The sequence below is a fragment of the Thermobia domestica genome, chromosome 16 (genome assembly GCF_964235325.1).
Source record: "Thermobia domestica chromosome 16, izTheDome1.hap1.1, whole genome shotgun sequence".
Taxonomy (NCBI): Eukaryota; Metazoa; Arthropoda; class Insecta; order Zygentoma; family Lepismatidae; genus Thermobia; species Thermobia domestica.
In genome coordinates, this window is record NC_137469.1 from 136,925,325 (window position 1) to 136,947,504 (window position 22,180).

At 37.6% G+C, this 22,180-nt stretch overlaps 1 protein-coding gene across 1 annotated transcript in view; it reads right to left on the reverse strand.

Moving 5' to 3' along the window:
- LOC145673451 (uncharacterized) overlaps positions 1–7,031 on the reverse strand; it is a 94,636-nt gene extending 87,605 nt beyond the window's left edge. Inside the window, exon 1 of the mRNA XM_081743163.1 lies at positions 6,857–7,031. The gene's annotated coding sequence lies outside the window, so the exon portion shown is untranslated. The remainder of the gene's footprint in view (positions 1–6,856) is intronic.
- Between the last annotated feature and the right edge of the window lie 15,149 nt (positions 7,032–22,180).

The window sequence follows — 22,180 nt, forward strand, 5'->3', positions numbered from 1 at the left end:
CTATAACATGTTCAATTTACAGTGCAGTCTCAAAGCAGAATATCGGAAACTATATAGACGTGCTATTTTCTCAAAATTTGATTGTTTCTAACTCCAAACCCTATTTGGTCTAAAAAGGAAAAACTTCACACAGGTTACGATCCTTGTAATACTAACACGCGACAGAAATTTTATGAAAGTGCCCTGGATGAACTGACATGGAATTACTAAGTACTAGAGATGCAAGGGCTCGCAAAAAAACCGACTTTTTTGGAAAAAAGCTGTTATTCTGCTTCGCTTTTTTGCTTGGGAAATTTTGGGCTTTTTTCAAAATTTTGCTTTAGACTGATGAAGCAGACTTTGTTTCGCTTCTCTACAACACAAAATCTCATTTAATTAGTGCTTGATGTAGGTAATAACATAAAACCTAAAATAAACCATGAATTTCGAAAAGATTTTTTTACAATTCTTAACATATTTACATTATGAATTCCTAAGGATTAACCAATAGATGTAATAATTTTTTAACCTCTTATACACAAAAGTACGCACTTTTATTTTAAAAAAATGATACACAACTAGCAAAATTGTATGTAGTATTTTTACTTCAAAATATCACACACCCTCTTTTTGAAACAAAATAAAATAAAACATGAGAGAAATACATTTATATGATAATCTTAAAGGCTGCACATCAAGAACTTGGTTTCGGGTGGTTCTGCACATTCTTGAAACTTTTAAATTTTAACTTCCAAATGCATTGTATGGATATTCTACAATTATTGAGCAAAACTTGGAAGGTAACGATGTGGAATTGGTAAAGAAAGAAGTAAAGCCGAAATTCAGAACAGGACCAAAGAATGACACCAAGTGCCATTTGGTAATTGAAACACCCAATGAAATCTATAAGAAACTACTTCATACAAATAGGATCATCTATACGAAGCCCTAACAATCAAAAATTTCGTTTCAATTCCTAGATGCCTTCGTTGTCTTGATTTAGGACATACCCAAAGGTTCTGCAAGGATGACAAACCAACTTGTAAAATTTGTGGACAAAAAAATCATGAACAAAAACATTGTTCGGAAAAAGGTAAGCCCAAAGTTTGTATACCTTGCCAAAAAAGAAATAAAAAAAGTGTACGGCTTCCAACGAAAAGGAATGCGTAACATACAAAATGTTGTATGAAAGAGAAGTATCCCAAATTGACTATGGATAAGTCTTACTTAGAACTGATATTTAAACCACAAATTAAGATCACTTAGAAAACAAGAAAAACAAAACAAAAATCGGGAAGACAGTCACTGGGAATCGTAAAGAAAGCTAAATATGGATGAACACGTAGATTTACGTATCAATCTGTATGAATATAGTTTTGACAACATAGAACAGTACGCTAAACACTATATTGATTCAAACAACTTTTTCACTTTTATATTTAAATGCTAGAAGTATACGAAATAAAATTAATGAATTAGAACTACTGTTACATAGAATACATATTGTAAAAGTTATAATTATTGTTGAGACATGGTTGTATTGTGGTGAAATTGAATACTATAATATTAACTATAAAAAGTTCTATGTGTTTAGGGACTATAATCGTGGTGGAGGAATACTTGTTTATATCAGTAATGAATTAATTTGTAGACAATTATATATAAAGCGTATAGTATACTAGAATACAGATAAAATTTATGTCGAAAAATTTAATGTTTTTTAGTATATATAATCCAAACAAGAATATGGTTAATGAACTGTTAGATGACATGGAGATTGTGTAAAAATTCATCCATTCTAATGGTATGGGACTTTAATATTGACACATTAAACAGAGATTTAACTGAAACTTTGAAATATGTACAGTTTTGTGGAAATTATGGTCTCTTTCAGGCAAATATTAAATATTCGACCAGGCTGACTGATAACAGTAGAACCCTGATAGATCATGTATTAGTAAACGATTTAAATGAAGTGGTTTCTGTTAATAATATATTAGCTGATATAAGTGACCATAATAGATTAATATGTAACATCATATTTCAACGAGTATAATATTATGTATACAATATGGAACATTTATAATACGTTTACCTAAAATATATTATAATAAACTAAATAATTATTTTAGGAATACAAAACTTTCTTTAACTACTAATTGTATTGATGAACAATACGGTAAACTGATAAAGTATATGTCAGATGGGACTGAAATATCTTAATATAAAAGTACGCATAAGGTCTGTAGAAAAGGGTTTAAACCTAAGTCTCCTTGGATAAACGAGGAATTGTTAAGTTTAGTAAAAATAAGAGATAAATATTACTCTTTAATTTAAAAATTCCCAGATAATACAGATATACGTAATGAGCATAGAAAACTTAGAAATAAGGTAACAAAGTCGAGGCGGCAACTGAAGAGTGAGTATTATCAAAAAAAATACAGGAATCTTAGTCTGACAGTAGGAAATTTTGGGGTGCTGTTAAAGAAATATTAACTAATAAGATAAATAATGATATAGATTGTATACAATTAAAAATAGGAAATACCTTAGTTGATAATGAACGTATACCACATGTGTTGAATGATCATTTTGCAAATGTTGGTAAAACACTAGCACCAAAGATACCCTTAATGGAAAATACAGCTTTGAATACGGGTATACCATACAACCGTTTATTCTTTTTTACGCCAGTTGCCCACATGGAAATTATTAGAATTATTAGTTCGCTAAAGAAAAAAAGAAATCAGACAAAAGATGGATTACATAATGAATTTTAAATAAATTGCAAGGACACCATAAGCCATACTTTATCTGAATTAGTAAATCTCTCCTTTACTCTAGGCGAATTTCCAATGCAATGTAAAACTGCCAAAGTCATTCCAATTTATAAACATGGAGATAAGTTAAATCCGAATAATTATAGGCCAATATCAGTATTAAGCTGCGTTTCCAAATTAATTGAGAAGTGTGTACAGAGTCTATAAATTATTTTTATAAATATCAAAATGGTTTAGGAAAAAATCAAGTACCTTAAACTGATATAGTAGTAGAAATTCAAGATTGTTTGGATAACAATAAACTTGCAGCAGGATTGTTTATTGATTTAAAGAAAGCATTTGATACACTCAAATATAACATATTGCTTCAAAAGCTAGAAAATTTAGGATTCAGAGGTATATCTCTTTCATGGCTTAAAAGTTACTGGAAGTTCACCGGAATCGTAATACGGCAAATTGTGGATGCATTAAAATATTAAATACTTTCGACAAAGTGGTGGGATCAATATTACTAGACCAAAATCATATCCACAAAGAAATTAAATGTCGACTGAAATCAGGAAATTCGTGTTATTATTCAGTACAAAATATTTTGTCGTCGCGAATTCTGTCGAGGAATTTAAAGCTTAAAATATATAAAACGATAATCATGCCTGTTGTTCTGTATGCTATGAAACAGGGTCACTTGCGATGAGGGAAAAACGCAAAGTATTTGAAAATAAAATCCTGAGACGAATATTCGGACACAGTAGGAACGGGAATGGGGAAACTTCATAACGAAGAACTGCATAATTTATACGGTTTACTAAACATCGTTACGGTAATAAAGTCTAGGAGACTCAGGTGGGCAGGTCATGCAGCCAGAATGGAAGAAGGTAGGAACGCTTTCAAAGTTTTAGCTGGAAATCCCATCGGAAAACGTCCATTAGGAAAACCTAGGGGCAGATGGGAGGACAATATTAAGATGGATCTCGCAGAAATAGGAATATGAAGTAAAAACTGGATCCAGTTGGCTAAGGATAGAAGTCAGTGGAGAGCTTTTGTAAACGCGGCATTGAACCTTCGGATTCCGTAAGTCATAGAGAGAGAGTATATTTAAGTTAAGCACAATTGCACAATAGCCATGAGTGAGTGGTTAGTTTTTGCACTTCTATCGGGACGTCCGGGATTCAACCCCGAATTCGAGCATTTTGACAAAAGTTTTTCTTAATTCCCTCTGTGAATGTCGAGATAGTGCGTGTACTGTGAACCCTGGCCGACTTCCTTTATCGTTTTTAAATTGTTGTTATTACTAATTACCAGCAGTGACGGATTTGCGTAGGGGGTTAGGGTTGGGATGTGTTACAGATTGAAGCCTGTATCCAGAAATTACGAAAGTTCTAAAACAATCGAAATATTTGTTATGCCTTTACTCATAAACTTCAAGCTCTCCTCAAATAAAAATTAAGTATTCTTAGAAAAACTAAACATTAATACGGAAAAACCCTCCCAAAATACTTTTCTAAATCCGCCCTGATTATCAGTATAAAATGGTCTTCAAGGTTGTATCCGGAAGATTATTGCTGAATACAAACAAAACGAAATATTAGTTATGCCTATACTCATAAACTTCAAGCTCCTCCCAAATAAAAATTAGGAAATTTTAGAAAAAACAAACATTAAACAGAGAAACACCTCCCAAAATATTTTTCTGAATGCGCTACTGATTATTTCTATAAAACTGTATTCAAGGTTGTATTCGGAAGATCATTGCTAAGTCATTGCACAACTACACTATAACAAAAATGTGAAGTATCCTCGGACAGATATACTAATAAACGTACGCTCTGACGGATACATTGAAAAACATAAGTTTAACTTACGTGCTACAAGCTAGAGTAGGCCTACTAATCTCTAGGAAATGAAACACAGATGACTAAAAAGAAATGACGTAAAGAAAAAAAAAATATCGATAACTCAGAAGTTTTAATAACGTTAAATATCCTCTACAATTGCCCTCAATTACTACGTTCTGTATGTTTACTTTAACTCATAAAACATATGCTTTATCCATCATGATGGTGAATTCCAGAGCGATATATGGTATTTATGTCATGGATTCTTATTTAACTTTAGAGTATACTATAAGAAAGCTATGTAAATAGAAAAATCATAAAAATGAAAAAAGCCAAAATTTCCAAAATGCTCGTTCCCCTCCCCCCCCAAAAAAAAGAAACGGCTTTTTATGTGCAAAAATCCATCAATTCAAAAAATCCGTTTTTTTTTTTTTTTTTTTTTTTTTTTTGCACCTCTAGTAAGTACTAACCTAACCTAGTGTAAACCATCAATAGCATAGAAAATATGAGAAGTACGAATATTAAGCAAACAATTCTGGCCTAAAAAGAAAAAAACTAACATAACCTAACCGGTGCAGTTTTACTATACGGTTCCATAGATTGTAAAATGTACAGAAAAAATGGGCAAGTCTTTAATTTGCCCATTTCATGTCGAGAACAAAACCTTGCGTAGCTTCTAACCCGTTGCTCCTCCTACTACTTCTTACACTATGGATCCGTATAGTGAAACTGCACGACCTAACCTAAACCATCAAAATTACAAAAAAAAAAAAAAAAAATCAAGAAAGTACGAATCTTAAGCAAAAAGTTCTGGCCCTCAATTCCAAAAATAAGTATGTCCTGTAACTATTACAAAAGAACGTCGGTAGTGGGATAGTTTGTACAGCATTAAAAGAAAGGGTTAAATTCCAAAGTTGGGCGTCCGTTTCCAGCAAAATTTTTAAAATTTACAGGAAAGATATGGATAATTTGATCGTTTGTGTGCTTGATAATATATGAGAGTCTCGAAAAATCTGTTTATTTGTTATATATAAGCGGTTGTAAACATGGGACTATACGGCGAGCGGAGGGAACTACTTGGCGCAAGGTAACAAAACAGTTGCATTGTGGGAAAGAAATGAGCATTTATGTTATCAACATGGTGAATGTACAAGGGCAATGAAGTAACAGTTTTAACATTTCTGAAGAAATACGTTGATAACGAATAAAATCTTTTAAAAGTTTGCGAAGAGCACGGATTAATGAACCTAGGAACAAATTGCAGAAAGTGTGCAAAGGAGATAACAGCGAAAAAACGTGGCGAAAGCGGACGCCCAACTTCGGAATAAATGCCAAAAGAAATGACAATTTTTGCAGAAAAATATCATAGTTTTGCTGCTGCGCCCCCTCTGATTCACCTGTATCTAATATAGATAATACCTGTAGACCTGTGCACATCTTGTGCAAAAGGAATACGGCGAAGTCACAGGCATACGTGCTACGATACTACATCAGTGAGGAAGGTGATTTTAATTTTGAACATTTCTTATTCGAAAAGTGTCTCAAAATTGGATTGATCGACCTACAACAATGTTTTCTGTGCTGAACCCTCTTAACTTCACCGGTAGCAAATAGGTATAACTACATGTCGGTATAACTACATTTTTATTTTCAACTATTTCTGGTGGTGCCCTCAAGTTTAACTTCCACTGTGTCTCGTTGTGTCATTAACGCATTTGGATATAGTATACGTAAGACCGTCTGAGTTCCAGAAGAATCTGGACGCTCATACTTTTAGGAATTATTCATTGAGTATCTACGAACTTAGAAAGGGGGTAACAAACCCACTTTCATTTACTTATCCACTGATACGAAAATAAAAAAGAACGTACCTATTTGCCCTTGTACTTTATATGCTATTGCGCATTACATTATATGCAACAAGGATTTTGGTCTGCATCATGATATAAATTTAAAAATATTTAACATTTTTCGAATCGAAATCAACAAAATTTATTCTAGAAAGTAAAAATAGAATGTTAAGCACATATAATGAAAACAACGCAGTGATTTAATTTGGTAACGTATAAATATATAATATAAAGTATCCTCGCGCACGGAAGACAGGGGGTTCTTATGTATACTATTACCACGCATTTTTCCTGTTAAGTCTGTGAGTAGTCTTGTAAACTAAAGTACATATTATGCATTGCACTTCCCCAATAGTTCAATTAGTACGCTGCATGATAAACTCAAAAACATACCGCATGAACTTGTACTCACCTACAAGCCGTCCAAGCGAATGAGCTTTTCCAACAGAATATTCTTTGGAATTACTAACAATTGTTTAGCAGTATTATATTCAGTTGTAACTTCTAAATTATACGTAAACCAGATGTGTCTTTTCTCTCTTGACAACCAACATAACTTCACGATCGCCATGTTTCGATGAACGACGAATCCAGGCAGCTGGCACAAATGTAAATCTAATCCTGCTTCGTTACGCACAATTCGTTCCGTAACGGTCTACGCAAAATTTACAAACCCTAACGAAACGCAAAACATGCGACACCCAATCCTAAAGATTAAATGCTATAATAGCTGAACCTGCGCTCTCTACATAGTACATCATTCACATATGAGCATGAATCTTTCTGCCATTCCTCACAACCTCTATACATGTCCCTTTACAGACACAAGTGATAATGTCTTGATAAAAATCGGCAAGGTGTACCATGAAGGAGGGATTTTTTTTCGATTATTTTTTTTCAATATCTCGCACCGTTTCAAGATTTGAGCCTACTTCCGGTTGTAATTTCTAATTCATGCATGATCTGATCAGTGTTTCCTTTCTTCTTGCATGCAGTGTGTAATAAGGAAATACATTATATACACAATAAACTACAATGTCAGTGATATATGGTGTTCATTGGGCAAAACACTCGAAACAATAAAGATTCATCTTATATGTTAGACTGGAGAAATGGTTATCTTTCGCTGTTATCATTTAGCTATGGAACAAACGCCTGAGTGATATGGAACAAACCCCTATATGCAACTATGTTGTGTTGGAATGTATAACTCGTAGGATATGGTGCTTTGTTCAAATTTCAACACTTCAGTGTACCCCTAAAAATGTAATAAAGAAATAACAGCCATGTTTTTTAATATTCAATTAGAACTGGACAATCTACACAAAATTTGGAATCGACCAGTGAAAACGGTACGCTTCTAGCACTTGTGGTTTCCGAGATCTCATTGTCGAAAGGATTCGAGACAAACATATAAATTTTGTTTCTTGCATTTTAATATAATTTAATATACTTTAATATATTTTAATATAATTGAGACTTCTTTACACAGCGCATCATTCATATGTGCGCATGAATCTCCTTGTTATTCCTCACATCTGTAAATGTCCCTTTCCAGACACAAGTGAAAGAAGTCTTGGTAAAAATCGGTAAGAGATACCCTAAAGGGGAGGTTTTTTTCCATTACTTTTTCAATGTCTCGTAATACTTCCGGTTGCAGTTTTTAATTGATGTATGATCTGTGTTTTATTTCTTCTTGCATGTAGTATGTAATAAGTAAATACATAAACTAAGTAACTCTATGGCCTATGGAACCCGGAGGTTCAATGCCGCGTTCACAAAAGCTCTCCACTGATTTCTATCCTTACCCAATTGGATCCAGTTTCTACTCTGTATTCCTATTTCTGCGAGATATATCTTAATATTGTCCTCCCATCTGCGCCTAAGTCTTCCTAATGGTAGTTTTCCGGCTGGTCTTCCTGTTAAGATTTTGAAAGCGTTCGTTCTTTCTTCCATCCTGGCTACATGACCTGCCCACTGGAGCCTCCTAGACTTGATGACCCTAACAATGTTGGATAAACTGTATAAATTATGTAGTTCCTCGTTATGAAGAATCCGCCATTCCCTATTCACGTTTCTCTTGAGTCCGAATATTCATCTCAGGATCTTGTTCTCAAATACTTTCAATCTATTTTCTTCGTTCCGAGTAAGAGACCATATTTCGCAACCATACAGAACAACAGGCATGATTATCGTTTTATACATTTTAAAATAATCTAATACATTACACATATAATCAATTATAATGTCAGTGATATATGGTGATCATTGGGCAAAACACTCCAAACAATAAAGATTCAACTTAGACTGGAGAAATGGTTATCCTTCTTTTGTAATTATAATTTGACCGAAACAAACACCTGAGAGATATACAGCCCCTATATACAATTATATGGTGTTGGAATGTATAATAGGTAGGATATGATGCTTTAGTTTTTTGTTAACTCCAACACTTCCCGTGTACCCGTAAAAATGTAATATAAATAATACATTTACCCGTTAAAAATAATATAAATAATCATAATATTGAGTTAGAACTAGACAATCTACACAAAATTTGCAATCGATCAGTGAAAACGCCATCTTTCTAGAGCCTGTAGTTTCCAAAATCTCACTGTCGAAAGGATTTGCCACAAACATATAAACGTCCACAAATATATAGTTTAAAAAACACCAGAGATGGCAGCCCAATTCATTTGCATTTATTTCGGAGAAGGCTTCTTAAAATGCAAAGGTTTGGACAATAATTTAAAAGGATAAACTTTGTGAAAAAGATCTCTTTAAGTAATTTATTTAAAATACACCTTTCTAAATTAATTGTCTTTGTTATAAACGTGAAATCACAAATAACCGTAAATCAAAGGGTTGAAAGCTAAAGTTATAGGTTGGAGCTCAGTCGCTCTTAATTGGAATCATACTGAGATACGAAGCTGTAGTGCGCGTCACGCGAGTGCCTGTGCTCCTGACATCTTTTCGTGTTTTCGTGAAAATATAAACTGTTATTCCCCACATCTTAAATAAACATTGAAATAAACATTTATTACAGTGTTTGCGAACATTTAAGTGCTGTGACGAACTCTAGTGACTGTGAAAGTGCGGTGCAGTGTGCATGTTGCATGCGTAGCTAGCAGTAGAGTTGGTAGTTAGCAACAACGCACGGCAGCACTATAACCGCCATTTCGACGAACAAGAACAGTTTTGTTCAGCAAGTTGCGTGGCCCCGAGACGACAGAAACCAAGAACCTGCTTCTGATTGGTCGGAGAGACGCAGGTGCGAGAGCCAATCAGAAGCCAGCATTCGCTAGCAGCACACACAAAAGAGCAGGACCATCGTCAACTAGCTCAGTTGCCCGCTGGAGCGGGAGCCCGGCTCATAGGCTGGGGAAAAATAAAAATTAGGTCCTGTTCCCATAAATAATAAAAGATCCCAGCAATACGGCTAAAAGAAAAACTGGCCGCTAGGAGCTCATCCAATACGTTCCTAGACAGCGTTTAGACGTCAGCCAAGAAATGAAACAAAACACTCAGGTCGCCCCCCCCCCAAGAAGCAGTGATCCACATACCAACCAAGTGCCTCCCGTCAGGAAACCACCCGCAGGACCGGAAACAAGCCTTGCGAAACAACTAAAAGCTATGAGTTTTAGTAACTTAGGCTCTGTTCAACGCCGCAGAACAACCCGTCAGGCTAAATTGGTTCCTATGAGTCTCGAGGAACTCCACGCCCTCACGGCTCAAACCACTTCTACCCCTCACATGAACGAAACAGCTGACAGTGCAACCGTCCACGCGGATGCCCCCCAGATCCAAGATCAGTCCATCGAGATGGCAGGGTCCAGTGATGAAGAATACGACCCTACCGATAGCGCAGGAGAGTTCCAACACCCCAAGAAGAAAGCGAAACGAAGACCAGAAAGTAGCATTACGCCACCTGTTGAATTCAGGAACTCTTTCTCGGCGCTGGACACCACCAACGACCCATCCAACGCTGGGGGTGGTCAAACACCCACCGAATATGAAGAAGAAAATCCGGAGGACACCGTCCGCAGCAGGAAGATACCCCCCCTCTTCATATATGACGTCCAGAAAAGACATACTTTCATAAAAACGCTAACCGCAAACTGCAAGGATCCCTACAAAATTCTGCAACCGAGTGCATACATAAAAATCCACTGCACCACCTGGCGCGACTTTGAAATGATGGAAGCCTTCTGCATCCAGACCGGACAATCATTTGCCACAGAACTTCCGAAACAAACACGCCCAATCAAAGTAGTCATCCGGAAGATGCCACTCGACACTCCAACGGCTGACATACTACAGGACTTGAAGGACCAGGGGTTCACCCCAACCAATGTGGTCCAGATGAGGGGACGCAGTGACCCGTCTGGCAACAGGCCCCTGTTTCCGCTATTCCTTGTTACTTTACCCAAGGACCCAACGAACAACAAGATTTACGATCTCAAGTACCTTCTTAGTTACAGAGTGGCAGTGGAACCCTACAAGGGTCAGTCAATTCTCCAATGCTACCGATGCCAACGAGTAGGGCACACCACGCAAACATGCAGGGCGACCCCTCGCTGCATCAAATGCGAAGAATCCCATCTCTCCACGGAATGTCCGAAGAAAACGAGGGACACTCCGGCAAAATGTTGTAACTGCGGAGGCGAACACCCCGCCAACTACATGGGCTGTCCCATGCTCAAGGCGGCCAAAGCCAAGAGGAAACAGCCAACCCAACCACCAGCTAAGTCGGACCCTCCCTCAAAATCTGATACCAGCCGCAGAAGAAACAACGCTTCATCTTACGCAGGAGCAGTCACGCCGGAAGACAAGAACAACACCAACCAGAAAACCAGGAGGCCCCCCAACCAAGAAACAAAGAAAAATCAAACAACCCAGGACAACTCCCAATCCAGAGAAGAAGACACCGAGGACAAACGCACTGAACCATCATTGGCAGACACATTCAAAGAGATCCGAGAACTCTTCTCGGGCCTCAATCTTCGTTCAATGCTAGAAAAGCTGCGAGTAGGACTCCGGAAGGTGAAAGAAACGACAGACCCACTAAGCAAAATCACCATCATGTTTGAGGTAGTCGCGTCCATCCTTGACGATGGCACCGACTAAAAGAAGAATCAACAGACAAGTCAAAGTGCTGCACTGGAACGCAGAAGGAATCCAAAAGAAGAAGAACAACCTGGAGGACTTTCTCCGTAGAGAAGAAGTGGACATAGCCCTATTGTCAGAGACCCACCTAAAACCACACCTTACCCTAAAAATCCGCAACTACTCCACCATCCGTACCGACCGTCCCGACCGACCCCTTGGAGGAACAGCAATTCTAATCAAAGACAGTATCCCGTACGACCCTCTCCCTCTACCACCTCTACAATCCCTGGAAGCTACAGGGATCACCCTCCACTCAGCTAATGGACCGATAATAATAATAGCAGCCTACAAGCCTCACAACAACAACCTCAACGCAACAGATCTGCAAGCCCTGCGACAGCTCGGACACCGGATTCTACTAGGGGGAGACCTCAACAGTAAACATCCGGCGTGGAACTCCAATGTGTCAAACGCAAACGGAAGGATCCTCCACCACGCTCTCACCACCATAGACTTCACTCCCACGGCTCCAACGGAACCCACGCATTATCCCAGAAACGGCGGGATGCCTGATGTACTGGATATGGTACTGACAGCGAACCTGGCAATCCTAGGTGTACCTCAGGTTATCCACGGCCTCGACTCGGATCATCTACCCGTTCTACAAACGATCGCAATCAGCTACCACTTCACAACTCGAACCCTTCCAACTCTGCGCACAACAGACTGGGACCACTACAGATCCTTGCTCAGCGACATGTTAGATCCACGCCGGATAATTGAAACAACGGAAGACATAGAGGCCACCACTGCGTCCCTGACCGCAGCCATCAACTCAGCCATAGCCATCGCCTCAACCACCTCAACAACGACTCATCCATCACACCAGACCACTCCAGAAGAACGACGCACCTCAGCCTTGATCCACTTGAAGCGTTGGGCCCGGAAGCAGTGGCAACGTACCAGAATTCCCCAGTTCAAAACACTTTGGAACCACCTAGTATCCAGAGTCAGGAAAAGGCTCCTTCGAATCAAAATCAGAAACTGGAACCTCCACCTCCAGGAGCTAGATGCACCCAGCAGGCAATTCTGGAAGTTAGTGAAAAACATCACAAGACCAGAAGCAAACTCCAGAACACTCACACTTCAAACTCCACAAGGAACAATACACGAACCGGAAGAACAGGCAGAACTTTTCGCCCAGACCCTGGAAACCACCTTCCAGATCAACGCTACCAACACGCCAGCAACCACCACTGCAGCAGTACATAGATCCTACCACCTCTCCCGAATAGAAGACCCACCTCCTCCAGAAGCCCTCACAACACCGCGGGAGATACAAGCAATCATCAAGAGGATCGATGCACACCGGGCTCCAGGTCAAGACCGAGTGACGCCGCAAGCACTGAAGCACCTCCCGAGAAAGGCCCTGGTCCTACTCTGTAAGTTGTGCAACGCCATTATGAGAACCGGACACTACCCAGAAGCCTGGAAAGAAGCAAAAGTCATAATGCTGGCCAAACCAGGAAAGAAAAGATCAAACCCGGCCAACTACCGCCCTATCAGCCTGCTCTCGCATACCAGCAAGGTGTTTGAAAGAGTACTGCAGAGCAGACTTCAGCAATTCATAGAAGATCATGACATCATCCCGGACCACCAGTTCGGCTTCAGGAAAGGACACTGCGCGGATCAGCAGCTGGTACGGGTGGTAGAGAAGATATGTGACAGATTCAACGAGGGAGGCCACACCTTGGGGCTTTTTCTCGACATAGAAAAAGCATTCGACAAGGTGTGGCACGAAGGCCTCTTTCACAAGATGATGCTCCAGGGCACTCCGCACTACCTTCTGAGAATCATCAAATCCTTTCTTCAAGGAAGAACCTTTCGTGTTGCCCATGCAGGACACCTAACACCCTCCAGACCTATCCTAGCAGGAGTCCCCCAAGGATCCTGCCTATCCCCAACCCTCTACGCCATGTACACGGCGGACATTCCCACAACCCCCAACACAGCGGTAGCAACATTCGCAGACGACACGGCAATCTTTGCCAGCCATGGAAACATCAGATACGCTGAACTATACCTCAGACGACACGCCGAACTTCTCCACCGATGGTCTGAAGAGTGGAAGATCAAAGTCAGCGAACAGAAGACCTCAGTAGTAAACTTCACAAGAAATAGAAGAAGGGTTCACGTCAGGATCACCATGGCTGGAACACCCCTCCAGAACCGAGATGATGCCAAATACCTCGGAATAATACTGGACAGGAAACTTACATTTGCTCACCACATACATTCCATCGCCAAGAAAGCCAGTCAACGCCATCAAGCCTTGCTACCGCTACTCCTCTCCCCATCCCTCACCCTGAAAACCAAACGCCATATATATCAGATGAGCATTCGTCCCATCCTGATGTATGCCCACCCTGCATGGCAACACGCAGCAAAAACGCACCTCTGCCAACTACAAGTCATCCAGAACAGAGTAGCCAGGGCTATCACTGGACACTCGAGAGACACTCGCCTCGAGCAAATACATGAAGATTTGGAACTCCCATTTCTACATGACTACAGAATTCACAGATCAGCCAACTTCTGGAGGACAATCAGAGCCTCACCACACCAACACATAGCCACCATAGGAACGGCCAACCCAAGAAGACGAACTTACAAGATGCCGCACCCCTAAAACGCACAACCACTAAACTGACATAGGAACAGCAAAAGAGGAGCGCGACAGTTGCGTCCTCTCTCACAACAAATACGCACGCAAAACAAACGACAGTCAACAACAAAAATGGAAGGCAAGGGCCCAAGCCCGGTACTTAAATCAACCACAAAAACCGCCAAGAAATCTCTGCTCTGCTCTGCTCTGCTCTTAATTGCTGTTGTAGGATTTTAATAGCTGAACTTGCGCTCTCTACATAGCGCATCATTCACATATGAGCAGTGTGACCAGCGCTAGTACTATCGTTCTAGATCTAGTACCTTTTATAATATTTTAGTGTTCTAGTACGTTCACCAACAAATCTAATACTTTTCTCCTCCTCTTCTTTCCTCATAAATACATTTGGGAGAGAAAAATTAATCTCATGAAAATTTGATAATGTACAAAAATTTCACTGTTGTTGGTATTTTTTTTCCTGCCTGTTTTTTTTTTTTTTTTCAACAGTGGTACTTACAAGAGTGGAAGTGAGACATATGTGCCGTCCGGTCGCCTCCTTCAACTAATAACTGACCGCAGTAATCAATATTGCATATTTGGTGATCCGTTTAAATAGGCTATTAAACAGTAGACAATAAATGAATTAAAACTTGATTTTCCCAATAAGCCCATTTTATGGTGTTTCTTGTTTTGTCACGACATAATCTATATTTGTTATAGTTGTGTTACTTTAATGCCTTTATAGTGAGTTCTAACACGAAAATTAAGCAGGGATTCCGCCAGGATTTTTAGTTTCGGGGGTGTAAAGTCAAAATTGGAAGGTGTAAATGGTTTGCACAGCTCGTATCGAATTTTGACTGTAAAAAAAATAATGTTGGGGGTCCTTTGAAGAATTTGGGAGGTTCACTCCTCCACTCACAGGTAACGGGAGTTGCCGGAAACCTTCTAATAAGACATTAATGTCATAAAATGTCATAAATAGGGTGAAACAGGAGCAGATAAATTTTAGTACTTTTTTTTCCCAAGATATAGTACTTTTTTCTACATAGATTGGTACGAAATATTTTTGCTCGGTGGTCACACTGCATATGAGCATGAATCACGTAGTCATTCCTCACATCATATACTTTAAATAGAAACAAAGTATAAAAATAGTAGCATATATATACTTATATATAAAAAATAATCCGCTGACGTTCATACTGACTCTTACCCAATATATTTGCTATGAATTATACTTATATCTTATACTTTAATACGTACAGCGCGTAAAATTATCTGTTGTGTTGCAATATGCCCGTGGATTTTCCTCTTTATTTATCCTTCATCACCAATAATTTGTCTTAAGCAGTGAATTGCTAACCTAGGCAGTATAATTGTATGACATGAAACTTATATCTCATTTTGTTGTTTAACTACTACTTATATATTTTTTTCACTGTTGTCATTAAAAAGATCACACTTTGTTTCAGAGATCCCCATTCTTCTTTACACCCACATTTATTCAAATTAATAGATTCGATCATTAAAAGACGGTTATTTTTTTCAAAGAACGAAACAATTTCAAGTAATTTACTCACAAGTAACGAAGTTTCACTGCTTCTTGAATCGCATACTCATCACTCGTTTGCTTTGGGTTATTGCTTATCATATCGTTTTATTGAAGCCAGTATTTTTAGAACCATAAAATATTTAGTGTAACAACAAACGCATGATCAAAGCATTGTGTTAACCTACCTCTATAAAATTTAATGACTCTCAAGCTATGGCTCACGACGCTAAGTAAAGATCAAACTCAAATTCATTTCAACAGTATTAGTATTCTTAACGGTATACGATTTCTCCATGAAATTTCAACCAATGTTTACAACAACAACAAAGAACACTTACTTTTTATTATAGGAACACAAAACCAGATATATTAGGAACCAAAATATTTTAGTTAGTTATTAAAGAAAAAGCATAACATCAAATATTCAACTGCGTGGGCAAATGTACTAATCAAATTTTGTGTTCGTGCAACACGAAGCGCCTGGCTTTTTTCATCTATCATATGCCTCCGTTTCCTTTAACGGAAAACTTATTCGTGAAACGAAGAGGATTCATAAGGATTTTTTTCTAATAACACAACAAGTGTGATAAGACAGCTTGTGTTCCATGTGCTTTCTTTGTACAACAAGCTATTTTCTATGTATAATTTCCAATACTAATTGAATCTCTAAAATTACAGTGAAAGCCTGTCAGAAAGTTTGCCAATATATTGTAAAATAACAACAATATGATAGAAATCAAAGAACACAGTTCTTGGATGCTGTATTTCAGAGAGTAATAATATGATTATTATAGTTTTACTAAAAAGCAATGTCAAATACGTTTCAAAGATAAGATTACCCTCAAATCTTCTAGAAATCATGTAAAAATGCGTAGTAGACATTCAGAATTTCACAAAGTCGCACCAAGTATAAATATTTCCTACTCGAAAAGAATATTCTCTAAGACTTTTTCACTTTCCCTTTTCCTGAAAAGAACGAACCATTGGTATAATAGCTCAATATAATAGCTTAGGTGCTGGAAAATCCCCCCAGCCTTATACTTCTCTCTCTCTCTCTCTCTCTCTTTTTTTTTTTTAAAAAAAAAAGAACACCCAAACACTGAAAACCGAGTCATAGAGGGGCGGAGGAAATGAGGGGCTATTCAACTACAACTCGCGAAGCTTCCAGCTAAAACTTCTTTTGAGACTCCCAAAGACCTTTACTCATGAAATTAACAAACATAAACCGTTCTCAATGTCAACAAAGGATATTTCCGTTACCACCATCAGCAATTAGTAACCAGACAATACTTCTTCATTTAGCTTACCCAAATGTTTACAGTTTTACGTAACATGGACGGTCCTAATCGGTTTCTACAATTGTTTTTCGTCTCCTTTAAGAGGGTATTCATCTTAGCTATAACAAGCGAAAAATCTTAATCCTATTTTATGTCTGAATTCAATTTGCAGTACTAAAATTCTAACTGAATAATGTAAATCACCTTTTCCTTCGCTCCATTTCATTAACTAAGCATTTCGCGTACATTAGCAACAATTCTTCATGTCAGCTGAAAATACAAAATTTCCTATAAATCGAATATTATATTCCTTCAATGCTAAAATGGATGCGAAATCAGCACAGCAATAATAATAATAATAACTTCGGAATGATAAATCCGCCCTTAATTTGCGGTTGGGTTCGAATACTATGTTGTAGATTCACGTCTCATATAGCTAAGCTGTTATCATCAGATTCCACTAGGAATCAAACAAACTTTTTAGTAGGATCGCAATCGAAAACTTAACAAGGAGTTTGTTAACAAACGAAAGAAAAGATAAGCAGAGGTTCAGCAGGAAGCGAATTGGTAAATAATCACAACATTTTACGTATTATCAAATTATCAAAAAAAAAAAAAAAGAAAAAAAAGAAAAGAAAAGAAAAGAAAGAAAGAAAGAAAGAAAGAAAGAAAGAAAGAAAGAAAGAAAGAAAGAAAGAAAGAAAGAAAGAAAGAAAGAAAGAAAGAAAGAAAGAAAGAAAGAAAGTTCTGTAAGAAAGGAACAAGCAGCTGTTCATTATAATTGGTCACATTTCACCCTCTGGTTCTTCTCCGGATGTTCGTGGCTTCTATTACAAGATTTTTAAAATTTCAAAAAAATGGGTACTATCACTTTCTGATTAGAAGTTATAAAATAAAAAATATTTTCAACTTTTTCTTAATGTATCAGACAATCTATTTTCAAGGTAGAGAATATGGTTTCGATTATGCGTTAAACTGTTAAGTCCACATCTCAAATAGCCTTATTCTTGAAAACAGCAAAAACAAGGCACAATTTAAGTGCCTCGGATCTCACGTTAATTTGTAGGTGTATGTCTCATATAGCTTTATTGCTGAAAAACAAAAAACAAGGACAATTTAAGTGGTTTGGATCCCATGTTAATCTGTAGGTGTAAGTCTCAAATAGCTTCGCTGTTGTTAAAAAGCACGTTTTTTCTTCAAGAGTTGCTTCATTTAATAATCACTAATGTATACCACAAATTTTAAAAAGAACACTCGCCCACATATTATAATAAAAAAAAGGAAGAAACACACTTCACTTTTTCCTTCATCCGAAACAAACTTATTTATTTTCATATATATATATTTGGTCTAGGAATTAATTCGTGCGGGTGGACAAGAGATGGCGCAACGAACGGAGCGTCCCACAGTTCCGTGTATCCACACATGTGTTGCAAACCCCTGTCATCGCGTATCGTTCGTAGTATAGGGCAGTGGATTACAGAATTCGGAGACTTACCGATTTTGGAGATCCGAAACACTTGATAGGTGGTAACAGATTATTACGTATGTGATCAATGAATGAAAAATTTATTCGAAGTATTTATACAATGTAGAACTTAACATACAATGTAGAACGTATGTGAAAGTAGAACTTAACTGAAAAATTTCAAGAATGTACAAGACCTCCCGAAACGAAGCTCTTGATGTGCAGCTTTTAAGAGTATCATATAAATGTATTTGTCTCATGTTTTACTTTATTTTGTCTCAAAAAGAGGGTGTGTGATATTGTGAAGTAAAAATACTACATGCCATTTTGCTAGTTATTTATGTACATTTTTTCTTTAAAACAAGTACTTTTGTATATAAAGAGGTTAAAAATTTATTATATTTGGTCTAGGAATTAATTCGTGCGGGTGGACAAGAGATGGCGCAACGAACGGAGCGTCCCACAGTTCCGTGTATCCACACATGTGTTGCAAACCCCTGTCATCGCGTATCGTTCGTAGTATAGGGCAGTGGATTAAAGCGTCAACAACACCAGTTTGTAGTTAAGTGAACATGGCGCAATTTGTGCCTGATAAAGTGTTTTTGCGGGGTGTCCTGCTGCATTACTTTAACATGCAGAAAAGTGCGACTGAAAGTCATCGTATTTTGGTGGAAGTGTATGGTGACCATGCTCTAGCTGAGCGAACGTGTCAGAAGTGGTTTGCACGGTTTAGAAGTGGTGATTTCGGCTTGGCAGACCAAGAGCGAGCTGGACAGCCAAAAAAATTTCAAGACGAAGAATTGACAGCATTGCTCGAGCAGGATTCGTGTCAAACGCAGGAACAACTTGCAGCAGCATTAGGCGTTGATCAAACAACAGTCTCCAAACGCTTGAAAGCCATGGGAATGATTCAAAAGATGTCACATTGGGTTCCACATGAATTGAAAGACAGAGACGTTGAAAGACGAAAAACCATTTGCAAATTGCTGCTTCAACGACAGAGCAGAAAGGGGTTTCTACATCGAATTATTACGGGTGATGAGAAGTGGATCCATTACGAGAACCCTAAACGAAAAAAGGCCTGGGTGAAACCAGGTGAACCAGGTCCATCACAACCAAAACGAGATATTCACTGTGCAAAGGTTATGCTGTGCATATGGTGGGATATGAAAGGTGTGGTGTACTATGAGCTGCTGCAACCGGGTGAAACTATGAATGGAGAACGTTATCGACGACAATTAATGCGTTTGAAGCAAGCTCTGGCCAGAACACGACCAGAATGGGAGAACAGACATGATAAACTTATTGTTCAACATGATAACGCTCGCCCACATGTCGCAAAACCGGTCAAAACCTATTTAGAAAATGTCGGATGGGAAGTTTTACCCCACCCGCCGTATTCACCAGACGTGTCGCCACGTTTGGCCTAATCCTCGTTTCGCCTAACCAATTATCTGACACTTTTATGACAGATAAATGATAAGATTTGTGTCCGCCATTTTAGGCGAAAAAAGGATCCTCGTTTGGCCTAATCCATATTACGCCTAAAATGGCAGACAATAAAAAAAATCGTGGAAATTCAACTAGAGGGAAATTATATAAGAGAAAATTCCCTAGTATATAAATAATTAAGAAATGCAAAATATATAGATTAATATTATATTAACTATTTTCGAGGAGTTAGGATTACCAAAACTCCTTTATGTATTTACTAGGACCATGCATATATACGAATATATATGAGTAGGAGAATAGCAAAACCCGTTAAATTCACATTTTAAAATTTGTGACAAATCGAGAAAAAACTGTTTAAACACGTCATAATTGTAAAATAACATTAGAAACTAGAGAATATTAAAAAATTAAGAATAATGTGAGTGTTGGTCTGTTGAAAGCTGTATAATCACACTAGTCTGTGAATTGCGTTATTGAAGAAAATAGTTAGATTTAACAGGTTTTGCGTATGTAAATGGAAATAACAGCTTTTGCATCTGGACGAGCGGTCATTTTTGTTGAGGCTCAAGATGCAAAACCTATCAAAAAGAAAGGGAGTCAGAGTTAGAAATCAGTATTACGCCTACTAAAATATTGGGGGAGATGTATTATCAACTATACATTGCACAAGATTGGCACAAATAAATATGGATACATAAATGCTACATTAATTTTGTTCTAAATTGAAAATAATGGATCCAAATGTGCAAAAAATTGAATTATGTAACCTCCTCTCCATCATCATCTACTAAATCGAAATCCATATCGTCATCGTCCTCTGGTGCATTACCATTTTCTCGGTTTTCTATTCCTCAAAAACCTCTTTGTAAAACGTGAGCTTTGAGCTGCTTTCAATCGTCAAACCCTTCGTAACTACAAGCGGAGTTAATTATACCTATCCGTACACAGTTCTAAACTGAATGACTATATTTTGAAAGAGTTTGTAACCTTTTATGGACTAACATAGGGTGATTCCAGCTCGCGCCATGTGGAGTTTGTGGTGGACAAACACCGTGCTCGTGGGTTTTCTCGGGGTTCTCCCCTTTCCTCCCACTTTCTTTATTCCACCATTTCATTCATTTCTCATCATCACCGTCTCCTTTAGCCTAACCGTGGGACGTTAAAGATTTCATTTTCTTTTTTTTTCAATTTTCAGTCCAAAAATAAAAAAAAATAATGAAAGCACACACTTCAAATTCTGCCAAATAAAATTTCGAACGATTTACGAAGAGTTGCAATAAATATTCAGATTACTAAACTAATCCTATACAGTACGAAACCTGAAATTGTTTGAAATATGTAATTAACCGGGTTTGATTCTGCTTTTCTCAAGAGGTTATTTGCAGGTTTGGGATTTAACAGTTTATGAAACTGAATATGGAAGAGGGATTTAACTGGTTTTGCATCTGTTGCCATGATGGATTTAACAAGTTTTGGTAATTGGCACATATTTCAATCTCAATTTTCAACTAGTTAAAATGACTTTTTCTACGGAATACTATTTGGAAATAATAGAAGCGAGAAGAAGAACGAGAAGAAGAAGAAATAGACTTAATTTGCATATCTGTAAGAAAAGTGAATAAAGATAGGAATTATTTGAGTCCACTTTGGCTCTGACCCATTTATACATAAATAAATACCAAAGATACTTCTGATTTCAATAAATGCCTTTCGTGGGATTTGTATGAACCCTCCTCTCCCCCCAAAAAAACTACAGCATTTCGATGTATTTTATCAATAGTAAACATTATTAAAACGAAACAATATTTAGAATTTTTCTTTGATTGAAATTGCATAACAATAATAACAAACTATTAAAAAAATCACAAAAGAAGCATTCATAAACTTATAAAAAAATACAAAAGTTGCTTTTGTAGTATAATCTTTCTGAGTAATGAATAGGAAATTTAGGTCTGAATATAATACGAATAATATACGGGAGTGAAACGTGATAACCCAGAAATGTGTGTTCATCAAGATTTTACTAACATTTTTCGTTTTTGGTTTAAACCAGTTTTTTTTTTCAGCTGGTTTAAACCAGCAAACACTGGTGCGATGAGTCTCGATTTCAATCTCATCACGCCGATAGTGATCTATAATTTGGTGCCAGCCCAACGAAATCATGTCAGGTTGGAATTGTACAAGATAACGGAGACCATGTTGATTTATAG